Source organism: Sphaeramia orbicularis, unplaced genomic scaffold, assembly GCF_902148855.1.
Source record: "Sphaeramia orbicularis unplaced genomic scaffold, fSphaOr1.1, whole genome shotgun sequence".
NCBI lineage: Eukaryota > Metazoa > Chordata > Actinopteri > Kurtiformes > Apogonidae > Sphaeramia > Sphaeramia orbicularis.
The window spans coordinates 531339-550835 of NW_021941454.1; the positions used below are offsets into that span (position 1 = coordinate 531339).

The following is a 19497-nucleotide window of genomic DNA, read 5'->3' on the forward strand; positions in this document are numbered from 1 at the left end:
GGTCCAGGAGGTTCAGTCTTTGGTGTCCGATGTAAAAATTCAGACGAGACAACACGCAACGAGCGAGTTTATCAGCAACTCTGAGCAGACGACACGGAAATAACGCACCGCATCGCTATGACGACAGGTACTGAAAAGTCAGTAGTATCCTGTAATGGAAACACTCTCCAGGAATACTGAGTCGAGTCGAGCTGGTTCCACGTAGTGGAAACACGGCAAAAGAAGAAGGAGGAGGAGAGGAGGAGGAGGAGGAGGAGGAGGAGGAGGAGGAGGAGGAGGAGGAGGAGGTGGTTTGATCATATCTCAGTCTTGTTTAAATCATTCAACAGGTTGAACTTTAACTTTATTTTGACTTCGTTTCATCAGATTAATATATTTCACTGAAGAATAACAGGATTATCTTCTATATTATATATATTATATTATATTATATTATATTATATTATATTATATATACTTTATATAATTCATATGATTTACTTATTCATTCATTGTTTTTTTTCTTTTTTATAGTTTTTTTCCTTAGTATGTCTTTATTCTAGTTCACTGTTTTGTCTCGTTGCTCCTGGTTTTCATTATGGCTTAGGCTTTTGTTTTCATTATTCTTTGGTTGTTGATCAGCTGTTGGCTGTGTTTCCTGGTTCTTCCTACTTGATGCAGAACATTGTGTTTGTATCTGAACTCCAATGTCCTGTTTGTTAAATGTGTGTATTTGAATATTTGTGCATAAACAGGTGTTACTGTGTTCAATAATGACACACTGATCTGCTTTGAATCTGATTTTAACACTAATGTTCGATGTTAGAACGACAGATTCATGTGTCGCTGACGTGTTAGTGAAACAAAACACTGAAACCACGGGGGGGGGGGGGGGGGGGGTGTCGTACCTTTACCAGAGCAGAGGGGGGAGGGAGAGGAGGAAGCAGGAGGAAGAGGAGAGGAGGAGGAGGAACGTCGGAGGGAGGAGATCCTGAGCTGGTTCTCCTGAAGACACTCAGAACAGAAACACATTCAGATGAAGGAGAAACGAAAGAACCCAAAAGATGGAGAACGGACAGAACCCACAGAACTACGGTCCAGATCTGAGGATCCATGGACCAGAACCAGAACAAACACAGAAAAGAACTGTTAAAGCAGGGGGATCAAACATACGGTCCGTGGACCTAAACTGGTCCAGTCCAACCCTCCCATGGCTCCGCCCACAGCAGGTCTAAGGCTCCGCCCACAGCAGGGTCTAAGGCTCCGCCCACAGCAGGTCTAATGAACAGTTTGGATTTTTAGGTCAAATCTGATTTTTTTATGTTTGGTTCATATTCCACAGTAAATGCGACTTCTGTCAGTTTGAATCTGAACTGAATGTGACCCTGAAGTGACCCACATGCACTAAAGAGGTCCTGAAGTGACCCACATGCACTAAAGAGGTCCTGAAGTGACCCACATGCACTAAAGAGGTCCTGAAGTGACCCACATGCACTAAAGAGGTCCGGATGGAATACGGGACCACACAAGGAAATATGTTTTTCCAGCTGCTCCTCCTCCTGGGACGCAGAATTATGACATTTGTCGCATTTCAGTGACGTAAGGTCGTATAATGCGATCTGGACGTTCAGACTGAAGTCACATTAGAAAATATCAGATCTGGATCAGATTTAGGACCACATATGAAAGTGGTCTGGGTCAGATAAGTGCTGTTCAGGTTGTCTGTAACAGATCAGATCCAGGTCACATTTACCTTCAGTGTGAACGAAGCCAAAGACACTGAAGAAATGAACAATGGAACCAGTAAAATACTATCATAATAACCTATAAATAATGACAAATATGAACTTTTCTTTTTGTTTTAGTGTAAAAAAAGTAAATTACATGAAGGTTTTACATTTATAAACTATCCTTTAACAACAAATGTGAATAATCTGAACAAATATGAACAACCTGAAATGTCTTAACAAAAATAAGTGTGATTTTTAACATCTTTTTTTACGTTTCTCAAATTTTGTTCATTTTTATGCATGTTTGTATTTTTCTTATCAATATTTTGTTCATATTGGTTCTTTTTTTTTATATCATTTCTACTTATTTCTAGTCATTTTGTTAATGTTTTTCAAATGTTTGTACATGTTTTATTCTTGTTAATGTATATTTTGTTCATATTGGTTCCTTTTTTCTTTGATTTCTGTTCATGACTCCCATTTTTGTCCATATTTAACATTACTAATAGGTTCTTCTGTTATGATTTTACTACAGATCATATGGGGCTGTGAATAAAAATGTGAATAACCTGGAATGTATAAATAATATAAATCAGTGTATTTGTACCAATATTCTGCTGTTATTAAATGTTGTGTATATTTGTAGATCCACTGTATCTGTACATGAGAATGAACATGTATAAATAATAAACTGAGGCTGAATATTAGTAAAATTACACTTAATTTAAGAAATTTCAGGCTGTTCACGTTTAAATCATAGTTTGTAAATGTAAACGTTCCATTTATTTCTTTTTCTTTTTCTAAAACATGTAGAACAGTTTCATTTGTCATTCTTCATAAATTACTCCCTTCTTCTTTTATTGGTTGGAACGTGGAACCTGAACTTAAATGAGTTTGACGTCCCTGCGTTAAAGTTCTGCTGAAGATGGAAATGACCACAGTCGAACAGAAAGTGAGTTTAAAGGTTCATGAAGGAGAACAAACCAACAACGTTTCATGAACCACACGGATCATATTTAACGTCATGGATCCAGTTTCAGGTTCTGAGGGTCTGGGTCTGCACCCACGTGACTGAGGGTCTGGGTTCTGGGCCCATGTGGACTGACCTGCAGGTTGGTCTTAGCTGTCCTCAGGACGTCCCGGGTTCTGGACACTGAAACAGACAGTGGGTACATGAGGTATTAATGAGGTAGATCAGTGAGCAGAAGGGTTTGTGCTGCAGTGCTCAGGTTGCCTTGTTCTCACAGCCCTTCCTTACCATTTTAGCTTTGCATTAGTTTTTATTTGCCAGATTTATTCCTGCAGTAAGTCACATGACCATGATCTGAGCCTCAGTTTGTTGATCATATTGACCCCAGCGGACTAAAGGAACTGATTAGGGAGAACTGTATTGACCCAAATCACTCCTAAAATACTACAAATCACCTCTAAAAGCCTGGCTACGTCTGAGCAGAGGAATGAAGCCGTTATGCTAAGCTAGGCTAAGCTAAGCTAACGTAGGGCTGGCAGTTCAACTGTTTGTCCCACTTGTGGAACTCATAGTTCAGGACAAATGAATGAATCCAAAGCCAGTGTTGAACTGTTCCTTCAGGGTTTTCCAGGCTGGTAGATCCCATCAGAATATTCCACTGGAACGCTTTGGGAAGACTAGACTGCAGTGCAGATTCTTCCACCAGCGCAGAATGTGTGTGTCATCGCCACAGGACAAGACACTGACATGTGCAGAATGGAAGGAATAAAGTCCAAACGGAAAATAAAGGCTTTACAGTCCAGGAAGAATTTAGAGCGCAGTTAAAAGAGGATTAAACCACTGACTTTAATCAGGTTTAAATTTAATCCGAACTATCTTTTTCAACTGGAATAAGGTGTTACATGGACATCTGAAATAGGATCTAACGTTTATTCAGATTAAACCAGGAATAAAAGTTGTCATGGAAACGCACGGATAGACCCAGTAAGTCCTCTGGAACAGGAACAGTACAGGAACGTTACAGGAACATCAGAGGAATGTCAGCGGAACATCAGAGGAACATTAGAGGAACATCAGAAGAACATAAGTGGAATGTTAGAGAAATGTTAGAGGAACGTCAGAGGAACATTAATGGAATGTTAGAGGAACGTTAGAAGAATGTTAGAGGAACATTAGAGGAATGTCAAAGGAACATTAGAGGAACATTACAAGAAGGTTAGAGGAATGTTAGAGGAACATCAGAGGAATGTTAGAGGAGCGTCAGGGAAACGTTAGAGGAACGTAGAGGAACATCAGAGGAGCGTTAGAGAAACGTTAGAGGAACATCAGAGAAACATCAGAGGAACGTCAGAAGAATGTCAGAGGAACGTCAGAGGACTGTCAGAGGAACATCAGTGGAACATCAGAGGAATGTTACAGGAACGTCAGAGGAACGTCAGTGGAATGTATGGAGTGTTTTCCAGAGTGGGACTCACGCTGGCTGACAATAAAGGCCTCCATGCTGTCTTTGGTTCTGTTGGAGTTCTTCACCGTCTCCATGGCATCTTTCAGAGCCTGTTCTGAGTCCAAAAGCCTCCGACGCAGAGAGACCACTGGTCCTCCAGGGTCCGGTTCTGAAACAGGGAACACAGAACACTTAGACTGAGGACAACCTGGGTCAGCCACAGGTGGACTATGGAGTCCGTCTGCAGTCGTTAAGGTCCAGCTGTCTGTCTCTCATGGTCTGGGTCTAGTTCTAGTTCTGGTTCTGGTTCTGGTTCTAGTTCTGATTTTGGTTCTAGTTCTAGTTCTGGTTCTGGTTCTGGTTCTAGTTCTGGTTCTAGTTCTGGTTTCGGGTTCTGGTTCTGGTCCTGGTTGTGGTTGTGGTTCTAGTTCTGGTTCTGGTTCTAGTTCTAGTTCTAGTTCTGGTTCTAGTTCTGGTTCTGGTTCTAGTTCTGGTTCTAGTTCTCGTTCTGGTTCTGGTTCTAGTTCTAGATCTGGTTCTAGTTCTGGTTCTAGTCTAGATCTGGTTCTAGTTCTGGTTCTGGTTCTAGTTCTGGTTCTGGTTCTGGTTCTAGTTCTAGTTCTAGTTCTGGTTCTGGTTCTGGTTCTAGTTCTAGTTCTGGTTCTAGTTCTGGTTCTGGTTCTAGTTCTAGATCTGGTTCTAGTTCTGGTTCTAGTTCTGGTTCTAGTTCTAGATCTGGTTCTAGTTCTGGTTCTGGTTCTGGTTCTAGTTCTAGTTCTGGTTTCTGTTCTAGTTCTGGTTCTGGTTCTGGTTCTAGTTCTAGTTCTAGTTCTAGTTCTAGTTCTAGTTCTAGTTCTAGTTCTAGTTCTGGTTCTGACCTGTGTGGCGTCCTGGGCGCTGGGCAGAGCTGCTCTCCAGAACCCGCAGCAGAGGACTCCGCCTCCGGAGGATCTGACGCAGAGTCTGAGAATCGGATCGAAGCTTCATGATGAGTCTGAAGACTGAAAAAACCACACAATACACACAATAAACACACAAAAACCACACAATACACACAATAAACACACAAAAACCACACAATACACACAATAAACACACAATAAACACACAAAAACCACACAATACACACAATAAACACACAATATACACAATAAACACACAATACACACAATAAACACAATACACACAAAAACACACAAAAACCACAAAAACACACAATAAACACCACAAAAACACAATAAACACACAATAAACACACAAAAACCACACAATACACACAATAAACACACAATAAACACACAATACACACAATAAACACACAAAAACCACACAATACACACAATAAACACACAAAAACCACACAATACACACAATAAACACACAATAAACACACAAAAACCACACAATACACACAATAAACACACAATATACACAATAAACACACAATACACACAATAAACACACAATACACACAATAAACACACAAAAACCACACAATACACACAATAAACACACAATACACAATAAACACACAATAAACACACAAAAACCACACAATACACACAATAAACACAATAAACACACAATACACACAATAAACACACAATAAACACATAAACACACAAAAACCACACAATACACACAATAAACACACAAAAAACACAAAAACCACACAATACACACAATAAACACAAAAAACACACAATACACAATAAACACACAATAAACACACAATACACACAATAAACACACATAAACACATGTAAACGCACAAAAACCACACAATACACACAAAATAAACAAAAAAACAACCAAAAACACACAAAAATCATACAAAAACACACAAAAACACAAGATAACAGATCAATAATCGATCATTGGATGAATTTGGGATGTCAGAGGAAACAGCGGAACAGGAACAGCAGGTTTTATTGATGTGGTTTGTCTTCATTTCCTTTTTTTATTTTCATCATTTGTTCTGATTTCAGTTAAAATAATGTGTTTTTTCCAGTCATAAGTGTTTATTATTTTAATTATAAATTAATACTTGTGTTCATCTAATGATCTCGTGAAATAAAACAAATAAAACCTTCTCTGTCTAGTTTTATTCCGTCATTACGTGCTGACTGACCTGATGTGGGGTGGGCGGGGCCAGTGTGGGGGGGCCAGTGTCGGACTGTGGCCTCCATGTTCCTCAGCACAGCTCCGCCCCAGAATCTGCTGCTGCAGAGCCTTGAAGTGGTCCACGTGTCCGACCGCGTGGCGTCCGCGGCGGTTCGAGAAGCAGCCGTCAGGGGCGTCGCCCTCCAGCATCGCCTCGACTGAAACAGAGAAAAAAGGTTCAAATAAAAACAGATGAGCACGAGTCCAACGCCAGCAGATGGAGGCGGGGTTTAAGAGTTTATATTCAAATATTAAATATTAATAAAAAAATCAAACTTTATTAAATTAACAGTTATTGAATGTCAAAGATGAAATAACTCATCTGTGTTCATACATATATTTATCATATAGAATGTTTGTGTATGTTTGTATATATGGTTTTGTATGCGTGTTATTTGTATATGTTTCTTTATATGTTTCTATATGTTTGTATGCAAATAATTGTTTGTATATTTGTTTGTGAGTTTGTTTGTGCATGTTTGAATATATGTTTATGTTTGTATGTATGTTTGTTTGTATATGACAGTTGTGTATTTGTTTGTATATGTTCGCATATATTTGTATATATTTGTTTGTATGCGCTTGTTTGTTTCTTTGTTTGTTTGTTTGTAAGTGTTTGCTTGTATTTGTTTTGTATATGTTTGTTTGTATGTTTGTTGTTTGTTTGTTTGTTTGTTTGTCTGACCTTCTTGCGTCCTCTCCTCTGGTCCTGACAGGCCGGTGTCTCTGACCGGAGGAGAACGAACTGTGGACGACACAAACCCTTCTAATAAGAATGAACCTGGATTTGTCAGTGGGCGGGGCACATCTAAGCCCCTCCCCACCATCATCTGATTGGTTAATGTAGTGTGATGTCACTAAAGGTGCTAGTTGGTACTGACCGTTGAACAGCTGTCTTCTGGCTCGGGGCTCGCTGCCGCCACCGCGCCCGTCTGCCGCTTCAGCTGCCGCTCCAGCTGAAGCTGCAGCTCTGTGGGGTCAAAGGTCACGGCGTCATCACTGATCTGAGCTGGAGGAAGAAATTAAGCAGGTCAGGATGTGAAGGACCAGAGTAAGAACTGATATGAGACATGACGTAAAAATACAGAGGAAGTAAGAGGAAACAAGCAGGTTAAAAAAAAAAAAGAGGAAATTTTCACACACTGATAAATATAAATACAAATACAAATAAATAAAGAACTTTAATAAAGGGTGGATTTAAGGTTTTCACTAGATGAACATGTGTCAACTGAATGAATGTGATTTATTTAGTAAATAAAGTCCATGAAACATGTCAAAGGTTTATTATCATACTTCAGTGAAAATCAAAGTCAAAGAACTAAATTAAAGCTTGAATAAATGAATAAAAATAAATAAATAACTGTGCCACTGATAAAACATTTACTTTTCTGTCAAATGAAGGTTTGGGTTTAATTTACCTCAAATTTATACAAACTACGACACCTGTTTATGCATGAAATGTGCGCTGCTTTAAGGTTCTCTGAGTTTTATGGGGGTTATGTATATGTTTTTGTGTGTTTTGGGTATTGTTTGTTTTGTGTAGTTTTTTGTGTTTTGTGTATGTTTTATGTTTTGTGCATTTTTGTATGTTTTATGTGTTTTGTGTGTTTTGTGTGTATTTTGTGTGTATTTGTGTGTTTTGTGTGTTTTATGTGTTTTGTGTGTTTATGTGTTTTTTGTGTGTGTTTGTGTTTTTGTGTGTTTTTTATTTTGTGTGTTTTTGTATTTTTATGTGTTTTGTGTGTTTTGTGTGTTTTTTGTGTTTTTTGTGTGTTTTGTGTGTTTTTATGTTTATTGTGTATTTTTGTATGTTTTATGTGTTATTTGTGTTTGTATGTTTTTTTTTTTGTGTTATTTGTGTGTTTTTGTATGTTTTTATGTGTTTTTGTGTGTTTTGTATGTTTTTTTGTGTTATTTGTGTGTTTTGTATGTTTTTATGGTTTTTGTGTGTTTTTTGTGTGTTATTTGTGTGTGTCTGTGTGTGTCCACATTTCCTCTTCTTACCAGAGTCCTGGATTCCGTGATGTCCCTGAACGCGTCGCTGCAGATTCGGACCAGGCTTCGGCTCTGCTTCAGCTGCTGCTGGAGGACGTTCACCTCATGTTGGAGTCTGGAACCAATCACACGCATGGAAACGGTCACATGACCTCAGGTTCTCCACAGTCTGTGCTTTTTTGTAATCTCAGACTAAAAAACAACTTTTAAACAGAAACTGAACAATAACAGACAAAACCAAAACACTTGCACTTAGCTTTAGTTTGTACACTTCACATTAAATCCTTTATTCCAACAGTAAACGTCTGAAAGTATGAACTCATCTATGAACCAGTCAACAGTTGAGCTCTTCTCTGAGTGTTTTTCTTTGTTTCTACGTCTTAAACGAACACAGAAAACATTAAAACTATGACAGAACCTGAGTCTGTGTGTGACTCCGCCCTCCACGGTCATGTGACTTTACATGTAGTTTTAGTGACATGTGAAGGTTTTATTTGTGTTTACACATCTTTGTTTAATTCTGAACATGTTTTTTTTTTTTTTTAAATCAATTAAAGGTTAAACTGATCGGTTTCTGAGCTGCAGTTCCGTGTCTGACCTGTTGATGGCGTCCACGTTTCGCTGTCGCTCCTGTTTCAGGCGAATCACCTCCTGACTCAGAGAGTCCGCCTCCGCTGCCGCCTTCCTGCTCTGCTCCGCCCACTTCTCTGCCTCTAGCTCCGCCTCCTTCAGTCTGGCTTGATCGAGGAGCGCCGCTCCCGAAGACGCTCCGCCTCCTTACTGCCCTCTGCAGGCGGAAACAGGAAACGCAAAAGGTTTAAGGGTATTTTAAAAACAGTGAACAATAAAAAGATTCTGAACAGAGAGAACATTTCTGCTGAACTGAAATGAAAACGCTTTTGTTCTGTTATTTGGTTTGTCTGTTGTTTCTTTGTTTGTTTGTTTGTTTATTTATCCATCCATCTGTCTGTCCCTCTGTTGTTTATTTGTTTGTTTATCTGTTTATCTGTCCATCCATCTGTTGTTGTTTGTTTGTTTGTTCCCTCCGTACCTCTGGTCGCCTGCTGGATCCGGTTTTGCAGACTGATGTTCTCCTCCTTCAGGATCCGGATCTCATTGGAGAGTTGACCCATTGAGTCCAGATGGATGTAGATGTTGGTGGGAGCCCTGAGGGGGAGGTGGAAGAGAGAGGAGGAGGAGGAGAAGAAGAGAGAAGAAGAAGAAGAAGAAGAAGAAGAAGAAGAAAGAAGAAGAAGAAGAAGAAGAAGAAGAAGAAGAAGAAGAAGGAAGAAAATATGTCCTTCTGTTTTATGTAGTTTATTGGTATACTGGTTCTGGTCTTTAACTGAACCCTTTGGTCCAGACCTGGTCCAGTCCAGACCCAGTCCGGTCCAGTACCTTTGTTGGCGGCGGTCCGGCCAGTTGGTCCTCCAGCTGCAGTCGGAGGCGGTCGTTGGTCTGGATGGAGTCCTCCAACCTTTGCCTCAGAGTCCGGATCTCCCTCAGATGCTCCTTCATCAGGTCCGAACCTGCACAGACCACATCGGACCTCAGAACCAGAACCAAGAGGAGAGAGCTGGACCGGCACCTGGACCGGGTTCAGGCTTTGAATGCATTAAAAGCACTGATGGGAACTATGACAGAGAAGTGTCTTTATCCTGTCAGGGATCATTTATTCCAGATCTGATCCAGATCCGGTCATTTTAGACCTGGACCTGGTCTGGACCTGGTCTGATGTGGTCTAGATGAGAAATCTCACTTATTTAGCATTTATACAAACAGAACAACGTCTGAATACAACGGTTCTAATGATTCATTATCCTCTGTGTGATGTTCTGGTCCAGAGAGACCAGTCTTAGTATGGAGGTCTTAGACCTGGTCTTAGACCTGGTCTTAGACCTGGACCTGGTCTTAGAACTGGACCTAGTTTAAAGCTGGAGCTGGTCTTCACCTGTGTGACTCGGACCCGACTGGTATCCTGACGATCCTGATGACAGATCAGCTCCGACTCGTACGGGTCTGTTTGTGTAGGCCGTATCCCACAGTGCACTGCTCTCCAGGAGGCTGGTCCCGGTCTTCAGGGTCAGAACCGGGTCCAGACCATCAGCACTGAAGGGGGACGACGGAGACCAGGATAGGACAGAGGGAGGAAAGAGGAGTCTGAGGGAGGGTGGGACAACAAGGGAAAACCAGGAAGAGGTTTGGACTGAGACACTGGAAACCCTGGAGGAGGAGGAGGAGGAGGAGGAAGAGGAAGAGGAGGAGAGAAGAGGAGGAAGAGGAGGAGGAGGAGGAGAGAAGAGAGGAGGAAGAAGAGGAGGAAGAGGAGGAGGAGGAAGAGGAAGAGGAGGAAGAGGAGGAGGAGGAGGAAGAAGAGGAGGGAAGAGGAGGAGGAGGAAGAGGAGGAGGAGAAGGAGGAAGAGGAGGAGGAGGAGGAAGAGGAGGAGGAGGAGGAGGAAGAGGAAGAGGAAGGAGGAAGAGGGGAGAGGAGGAAGAAGAGGAGGAGAAGAGGAGGAGGAAGAGGAGGAGGAGAAGGAGGAAGAGGAGGAGGAGGAAGAGGAGGAGGAGAGGAGGAGGAGGAGGAGGAGGAGGAGGAGGAAGAGGAGGAGGAGGAGAAGGAGGAAGGAGGAGGAGGAGGAGGAGGAGGAGGAGGAGGAGGAGGAGGAGGAGGAGGAGGAGGAGGAGATGAGAATCATTAAATCAGTTCAGCGCTGAACAGATGAAACATAAAATAAACAGATGTTAAACTAAACAGGATCAGTGTGTAGAAGCATCAGAAAACACATGGACTGGACCAGAACCACATGGACCTGGACCAGAACCACATGGACCTGGACCAGAACCACATGGACCTGGACCAGACCACATGGTCAGCCTTATCTGCTGTTTCTGACCCTGAACCACAAACGATGGAAAATCCTTCAGTTCATGTCTTTACTTTAAAGTAATGATGTTTAGTAAAAAAACACACACATGGATCAGAATCACAATGAGTTAGTGAAGAAAATGTGCTTTTACAGAATTAATTCAGTTAATTTCACCAACAGTAACTTTGTCTTCATTCATTCCATTAAACCATCATCAGGTTCAAACAGTGGTTTGGGTCGAATCAACAGAGAAACCACACGGTTGTCATTATTTGACCGGTGCGGTTTATTGGGTTCTGTTCGTTCTGGGCTTTGGTTTTTTAACAGTCGTGCGTTTTTCAGTGACTCCAGTTTGTTGTGTTCGGTCAGATGTGTCAGATGTGTCAGATCAGTTTAATGTGTGGCTGTGGCTGCTTTTCCTCTGAGCCTCTTTTCCTTCTAATCAGCGGTAAATCGTCTCATACTGAGATTTCATTAAGACCCAAACACAAGCAGATCTTCGACCAGAACACGACATTAGAGATACCACGAATACAGACGATGAGGTGGATTATCAGCGCCAATCCGCTGGACTTCGCACCCAGAACATCTGAACGCATATCAGTGACATCATCAGTGACATCATCAACATGGACAGTCCATCCTTCATATGTACAGCGATTTGTGTCAGTCACAGTTAGTCTGATATGTGTAGGATGTTTGCACGGAAGCGTTGCATTCACACACAAAAAAAATTCAGCACTGTTTTCCAAATTAATGAGATAATTATCTTCTAGTTATGAGAAAAAATAAGTTAAAAAAATTCAGCACTGTTTTCTGAATTAACGAGATAATTATCTCGTAAAAACAGAGCCGAATTTTTATTTTTTCAGAAAACAGTATCTCATTAATGCGGAAAATCAGAGCTGAATTTAATTTTTGGTGAATGCAATACGCTTCGTATGTTGAGTGACATATGGGATCTGACAGGAATTTCGAAGGATGGGGGTAAAGGGGCGGGGCATTATCAGTTAAACTCATCCTGCCCTTTGGAATGTTGGACTTTCTTTTATATAAATCCTTTGTTGTGTTGGTTAATACAAATTCAAAATAAATTAATAAACAAACAATCATTAGTGACATCACTGATGACATCATGCACATTAGTGACACCAGTGATATGAGTAATATCAGTGACATCATAAGAGGGCGGGGCCTGTGGGTGTGTTCCGTACTGTGGTCGACGCCCAGCTGCCTCTGTAACGTCTGCAGCTCCTGGTGGACCTCAGCCAGAGAGAAGCCCACGCCCCCGTTTCCAGGGTAACGGGGTCGTGAGGTCGAAGGGCGGGGGCAGGAGGACGAAGATGGAGGAGGAGGAGGACGGAAAGAGGCTGGAGCTGAGAGGAGATGAAGAGGAGGAGGAGGAGGAGGAGGAGGAGGAGGGAGATAAAGAGGAGGAGAAGGAGGAGGAGGAAGAGGAGAGGAAGAGGAGGAGGAGGAGGAGGAGGAGAAGGAGGAGGAAGAGGAGATGAAGAGGAGGAGGAGGGAGATAAAGAGGAGGAGGAGGAGGAGGGAGATAAAGAGGAGGAGAAGGAGGAGGAGGAGAAGGAGGAGGAGGAAGAGGAGATGAAGAGGAGGAGGAGGGAGATAAAGAGGAGGAGGAGGAGGAGGAGGAGGGAGATAAAGAGGAGGAGAAGGAGGTGGAGGAAGAGGAGATGAGAGGAGAGGGAGGAGGAGGAGGAGGAGGAGAAGGAGGAGGAGGGAGAGATGAGAGGAGGAGGGGAGATAAAGAGGAGGGGAGAGATGAAGAGGAGGAGGAGAAGGAGGAGGGAGAGGAGAGGAGAGGAGGAGGAGGAGAAGGAGGAGGAAGAGGAGAGGAAGAGGGGAGGAGGAGGAGGAGGAGAAGAGGAGGAGAGGAGATGAAGAGGAGGAGGAGGGAGATAAAGAGGAGGAGGAGGAGGAGGAGGAGGAGGAGGAGGGAGATAAAGAGAGGAGAGGAGGAGGAGGAGAAGGAGGAGGAGGAAGAGGGATGAAGAGGAGGAGGAGGGAGATATAGAGGAGGAGGAGGAGATGAAGAGGAGGGGGAGAGGAGGAGGAGGAGGAGGAAGAGGAGGATGATGATGATGAGGAGGAGGAGGAGGAGGAGGAGGAGTAATAAAAGGACAAAAAGAATCAAAGGATAAAAAAAATGAAAGCAGAATAAAGCTGAGGAACAGGAGGAACAGCTGATGAGAGGAGGAGGAGGAGGTGCAGTCCTACCTGTCAGACTGTGACTGTGGAGGTCAGGGAGGTGAGGAGGAGGTGTGGAGCAATGCATGATGGGACAGCTGAGACAGGGGCGATGGATGGAGGGACAGAGGAGGAGGAGACACTGAAGCACTGACGGAGCCCAGACCTGCAAGGACCAGACCAGGATGAACGAGGGGACTGAGACCAGACCGGGTCCACAGGACACTGAGACCAGACCGGGCTACAGAGTCCAGACTGGACCAAGACCAGGATGAACAAGGGGGACTGAGACGGACCAGGTCCACAGGACACTATAACCAGACGGGTCTACAGAGTCCAGACCAGGATGAACCAGAGGGGCACTGAGACTGGGACCGGGTCTACAGAGTCCGATGGACCAAGACCAGGATGAACGAGAGGGACTGAGACTGGACCAGGTCTACAGAGTCCAGACTGAACCAAGACCGGGTCCTGGTTACAGAGTCCAGACCGGGTCCTGGTCCCTTCAGTTAATGAGTTTATGCACAGGTTTCATGTCCTTCAGGGGACTAGACCACTAGGAGGACCCCGTCTGAAGGAACCAGGACCAGAACTGGACCGTAGTGGTTTCCAGACTCACCGGTGCCGCCCGGGTCCGGGTTTCCTCTTGACCCGGGTCGCTGTTGGCATCCACGTCGGAAACCCAGCTCCAGGTCTCATTGGTGGAGCCCTGCTCGTCGGACACGTAGGAGATGCGATCCGATGGTCGGAGAGGGCGTGGCCGCTGCAGGGCGTGTCCGAGCGCTGAGGATGATGACGGTTCTGGTTCAGTTTGGCCCGAAGGCTGTCGATGAGTTGTCCTTCTGCTGCAGCTCCTTACTGAGCCTGAAAACACAACACACACATGAAGGATCAGTACTGAGGTGATCGCTTCTGTGGGTTCTATGGGTTCTGTGGGTTCTATGGGTTCTGTGGGTTCTATGGGTTCTGTGGGTTCTATGGGTTCAGGTCCACCACACACACACACCACACACCACACATGAAAACAGTCAACAGATACATAAGAACTCATCAGAATCGGATCAAATGAGGTTGAACATTTAGAACATTTAGTCAGTTTTAGTTTCAGGTCAGTTTCAGACTGGCATCAAAAAACACAAAATACAGAAAAACGACAGAAATGGCACAGAAATAAGAATCTACAGCTTTGATTTTAGTTTCATCTGGTTCATTTTTTCATCTAAGGATCAGTCATCTCAGCCTAATTTAACTTTTATTTTTCTTCTACTTCAGGTTAAAGGTTGACTTCTGTAGGTACATTTGACCCATACATGCAAATAGCATTAGCATTAGCAGTTAGCTGGGGAACATATTCTGACTATATTACTATATAGGACAATATAAACTATCATATATATTTATACTATATAGGTGTATGTGTTTTTGTTTTTTGTTTGCTTTTTAGTTTTAATTAATATCTGAGAGCTGATACTGGTTTGATCATTTGTAAATGGGTATAATTATATTAGTGTACATAGGAATAAGTGTTATATTGTTTTATTATTATTTATTTTATTATTTTTATTATTACTGTTGTTGCTGTTGAAGTTATTATTATTATTATTATTATTATTATTATTATTATTATTATTATTATTATTATTATTATTATTATTAATGTTCATATAAAATAATAATTGTTATACAGAGATCATAAGGAATACAGATTAGGGGTAGGAGTACATAAGTTTTTACTTCTAACTACTCCATTTCAAGCATGTTAAATTTAATTTATTTTTATCTCTTTTTTTTTCTTTTGTTTACTTATCAGCCTTTTATATATCATTACTGATACTTTGTTGGTTGGTTTTTTTTTTGTTTCACTGTCTACTTGTTCGAAATAAAGATTTCAATCATTCACTCAATCAATGTCAACATGTTCAATATTCTACATATAAATTGTATTAGTTTCATCTTTATTTTTTCCTCCTGTCATCTGTCTGTGATTCACACCAACAATGCTTCAATAAAATAAGAAAACAAGTAAAATGAAGAAAATAAGTGTTCCGTAGTTACCGTGGAAACGCCTTCATCTTCTTCTTTTGTGACTGATCCGAATAATTCTGAAGACGGTAAAACCATCATGAACACATGAACCAGCTCAGATTTTCACCATAAAAACCATGAATGTGAAACTGAAGGCTGATAAACAGGACGTGTTTGTCCTGAACGTTCGTCTTTGTCTGAACAAAGTTTCTGTTGTGATGAAGCGTTTGTTATTTCATCCACATTTAAAAAAAAACAAACCTGGAAGCGTCTGTGTTTACTGTCATACACACACACACACGCACACACACACACACACACATTTTCCATTTTTCGTGGAGGTAAATGAATGTGGGAATGGGGCTGGTGCATTATGGGAAGCGGAGTATCACATGTCAGCTCTGTGATGTTCTACTTCCTGTTATCAGCGTCGACTGCACACGTCAAACACACGAAACACATGAAACACATGAAACACTGGATTCAAACCTTTAAATCAAACAGACGAACCGCCTAAGTACTTACCAGTAGTTTTCCTTGTACCTCGTACTTTTGAACATAAATATTTCCCTCTGGTTCTGCTCATAGACGTCCTTCTTATCAGCCTCAGAACATAAACTGCAAATGTTTTATAGTTGTTTTTAACTTTTTTTTTAATGAACTTGGGCTGTAAACAAACACACTAAATACTCAATAATCGTCATTTTTAACCCTTTAAATGACATATGTAATGTAAACAAACCACATTTTGATGCAAAAAAAAAAAAAAAAAAAAACCACAAAAAAAGTCATTTTTTTCAAATACCACATAAAAAATTGTATTAGTTTTTGTTTTCATCCACCAACACTGGTTCATATTCTTATTATTTTGGTTCTAGGTCAAATGTTAAATGTGTCAGAGTGTATTTTGTACTCACTGGTAGAAGGGTGTTAGTGTAGGAATTTAACACTTTATTATGGGATGGATTTAGTGGATGGGTCTGAATTAAAAAACTGTTGAACTCTGACCTAAAACAAACTGTAAAAAATAGTCTGACCTTTAATAACAGGAAGTGTAAAGTGTGTTTAATATTCTCACCCTGAGACGAGGAGTAAAGAAAAGACAAGAGCTTTAAACCAAATCAGAAACGACTGAAAACGGACACATGACCACAAAAAACAAACACACAAACAAAAAAAAACCCAGACAAAAACCCATCATCAGACATGTGCTGGATCTTTCTGGTTCCAGACTGAAAACACACATGAACCTGCTCTAATCTGATGGAATCATTTCTGTCCAATCCTCGTCACATGAAGGCGACTCATGGAAACACATGACGCATCCATAAACCGCACGCGTTAACGCTCACATGTGGATCTGAGTCTGACGCTCGACTTCAACCGGAGCTGGAGGAGGTCGGACTGAAAAACACGTCACTATCAGTTTAGAGAGGATTTTCACTGGTCGCAAGGTTATTACTGTTAACGAAAACTAACGAAAACCGGAATTAAAAAAACATTTTCATTAACTGAAATAAATAAAAAACTATAATTAAAAGAAAAAAAACAATAACTAACTGAAACTGTATTGTGTGTATATAAAACTAACTAAAACGGATAAAAATTATGGATAAAATTCCCTTCGTTTTCATCTTTTGTCAGTGTCGGATTGATACGAAAGTGTTTTATTTCACTCTAGCAATTTTAGCTAGCAGCACCATACGACACCTGACGGTCCGTCACTTGTGTTCACTCATGGTTTCCAGTTGTCTTCTGGTCCCCAGTTCTGTGTCCCAGTTCCATGGGTTGCGGTTCTATGTGTCCCGGTTCTGTGTCACCGGTTGTATGGATCATGGTTCTACATGTCTCAGTTCTATGTGTCCCAGTTCCATGGGTCACGGTTCTATGTGTCCCAGTTCTGTGTCACCCGGTTCTATGGATGATTTTATGTGTCCTGGTTCTACATGTCTCAGTTCTTTGTATCCAAGTTCCATGGGCTGCGGTTCTGTGTCACCCAGGTCTACATGTCCCAGTTCTACATGTTTTGGTTCTACATGTCCCGGTTCTACGTGTTGATTATTTCGCTCTAGCAATTTTATCTATCGGCACCATCTGACACTTTTTGCTCCGTCACGTGTGCTCACTTGTGGTTTCCAGTCGTCTTTCTGGTCTGTATATCACATATCCTGTTTCTATATCCCAGTTCTACATGTCCCGGATCTACATGTCCCAGTTCATCTCGGTTCTACATATCCTGGTTCTACATGTCCCAGATCTAGGTATCCCAGTTCTAGGTGTCCCGGTTCTACAGATCGGTTATACATGTCCTGGTTCTACACATCGGTTCTACATGTTCAAGTTCTACATGTCCCGGTTCTACATGTCCCAGTTCTACATGCCCCAGTTCTACATGTCCCAGTCCTACATGTCCAGGTTCTACGTGTCTCGGTTGTACATGTCCCAGTTCTACATGTTCCGGTTCTACATGTCCCAGTTCTACATATCCTGGTTCTACGTGTCCCGGTTCTAGGTGTCCCGTTCTACATGTCCCAGTTCTACATGTCTCAGTTCTACATGTCCCTGTTCTACATGTCCCAGTTTTCTGTATCCCAGTTCTTCATGTCTTGGTTCTACATGTCTTGGTTCTACATGTCCCAGTTCTACACATCCCAGTTCTACATATCCTGGTTCTACATGTCCGGTTCTACATGTCCCTGTTCTACATGTCCCAGTTTTACATGTCCCAGTTCTACACATCCCGGTTCTAAATGTCATGGTTCTACATGTCCCAGTTCTACATGTCCCGGTTCTACGTATCCTGGTTCTACATATCCAGGTTCTACATGTCCCAGTTCTATGTGTCCTGGTTCTACATTTCCCAGTTCTATGTGTCCCGGTTCTACATATCCGGTTCTACATGTCCCAGTTCTACATATCCCGGTTCTACATGTCCTGGTTCTACATGTCCCGGTTCTAAATGTCCTGGTTCTACATGTCTCGGTTCTAAATGTCCCGGTTCTAAATGTCCCGGTTCTACATGTCCTGGTTCTACATATCTCGGTTCTACATGTCCCAGTTCTAAATGTCCCGGTTCTACATGTTCCACTTCTACATGTCCCGGTTCTAAATGTCCCGGTTCTATGTATCCTGGTTCTACATGTCCCGGTTCTATGTGTCCCGGTTCTACATGTCCCAGTTCTACATGTCCTGGTTCTACATGTCCCAGTTCTACGGATCCCAGTTCTACGTATCCTGGTTCTATGTGTCCCGGTTCTACATGCCTCAGTTCTACATGTCCAGTTCTACGTATCCCAGTTCTACATGCCTCAGTTCTACATGTCCCGGTTCTACATGTCCCAATTCTATGTGCCCCAGTTCTACATGCCTCAGTTCTACATGTCCCAGTTCTACATGTCCTGGTTCTAAATGTCCAGGTTCTAAATATCCCGGTTCTGTGTGTCACGGTTCTACATGTCCTGGTTCTACATGTTTCAGTTCTACATATCCTGGTTCTACATGTCCCGGTTTTAAATGTCCTGGTTCTACGTCTCAGTTCTAAATGTCCGGTTCTACGTATCCTGGTTCTACATGCCCCAGGTCCCTGCTGGTCCCTGCTGGCCTGCTGGTCCCTGCTGGTCTTACTTGTCCACTTGCGTCCTCAGCGTCCTCCTCTCTCTGTCGCCGTGTTTCTTCAGCAGGATCAGTTCTCGTTCCTGGACCTTCCACTCCCACAGTGTGAAGGAGAACAGGGAGTCTCTGTACAGGGGGCTGCTCTTCGACAGCATGGCCTTCCACAGCGGAGCCATGGACCCGCCCCCCTGGTGGTGGTCCCTCCCCGGTGCTGGCCCCTCCCCCTCCCTCTGTGGTGGTCCTCAGTCCGTCTGCGGCCTCACCATGCCTCCTTGTCCTCCGTCTCAGTACGAACCTCCTGTTTTGTGTGGATTATCCTCGTCTTCTTTACATTTAAGGGTCATGAGGTCAAAGGTCAGAGGTCAAAGGTCATGACCCCGAACGGACGGATCCAAGGGGACGGACAAAGGGGACGAATGGGAAAGGAACACGGCAAATCCTCCAAAGAGAACGAGGGTTCCACTCAACAGAAAAGTCCCAGACCAGGTCCCAGACCAGGTTCCA

General features: G+C 42.5%; 1 pseudogene; it reads right to left on the minus strand.

Annotated features, from left to right (window-relative positions):
• Positions 1-638: 638 nt before the first annotated feature.
• The window catches only part of LOC115415827 (myomegalin-like), a 50648-nt pseudogene continuing 31789 nt past the window's right edge, over positions 639-19497 (minus strand).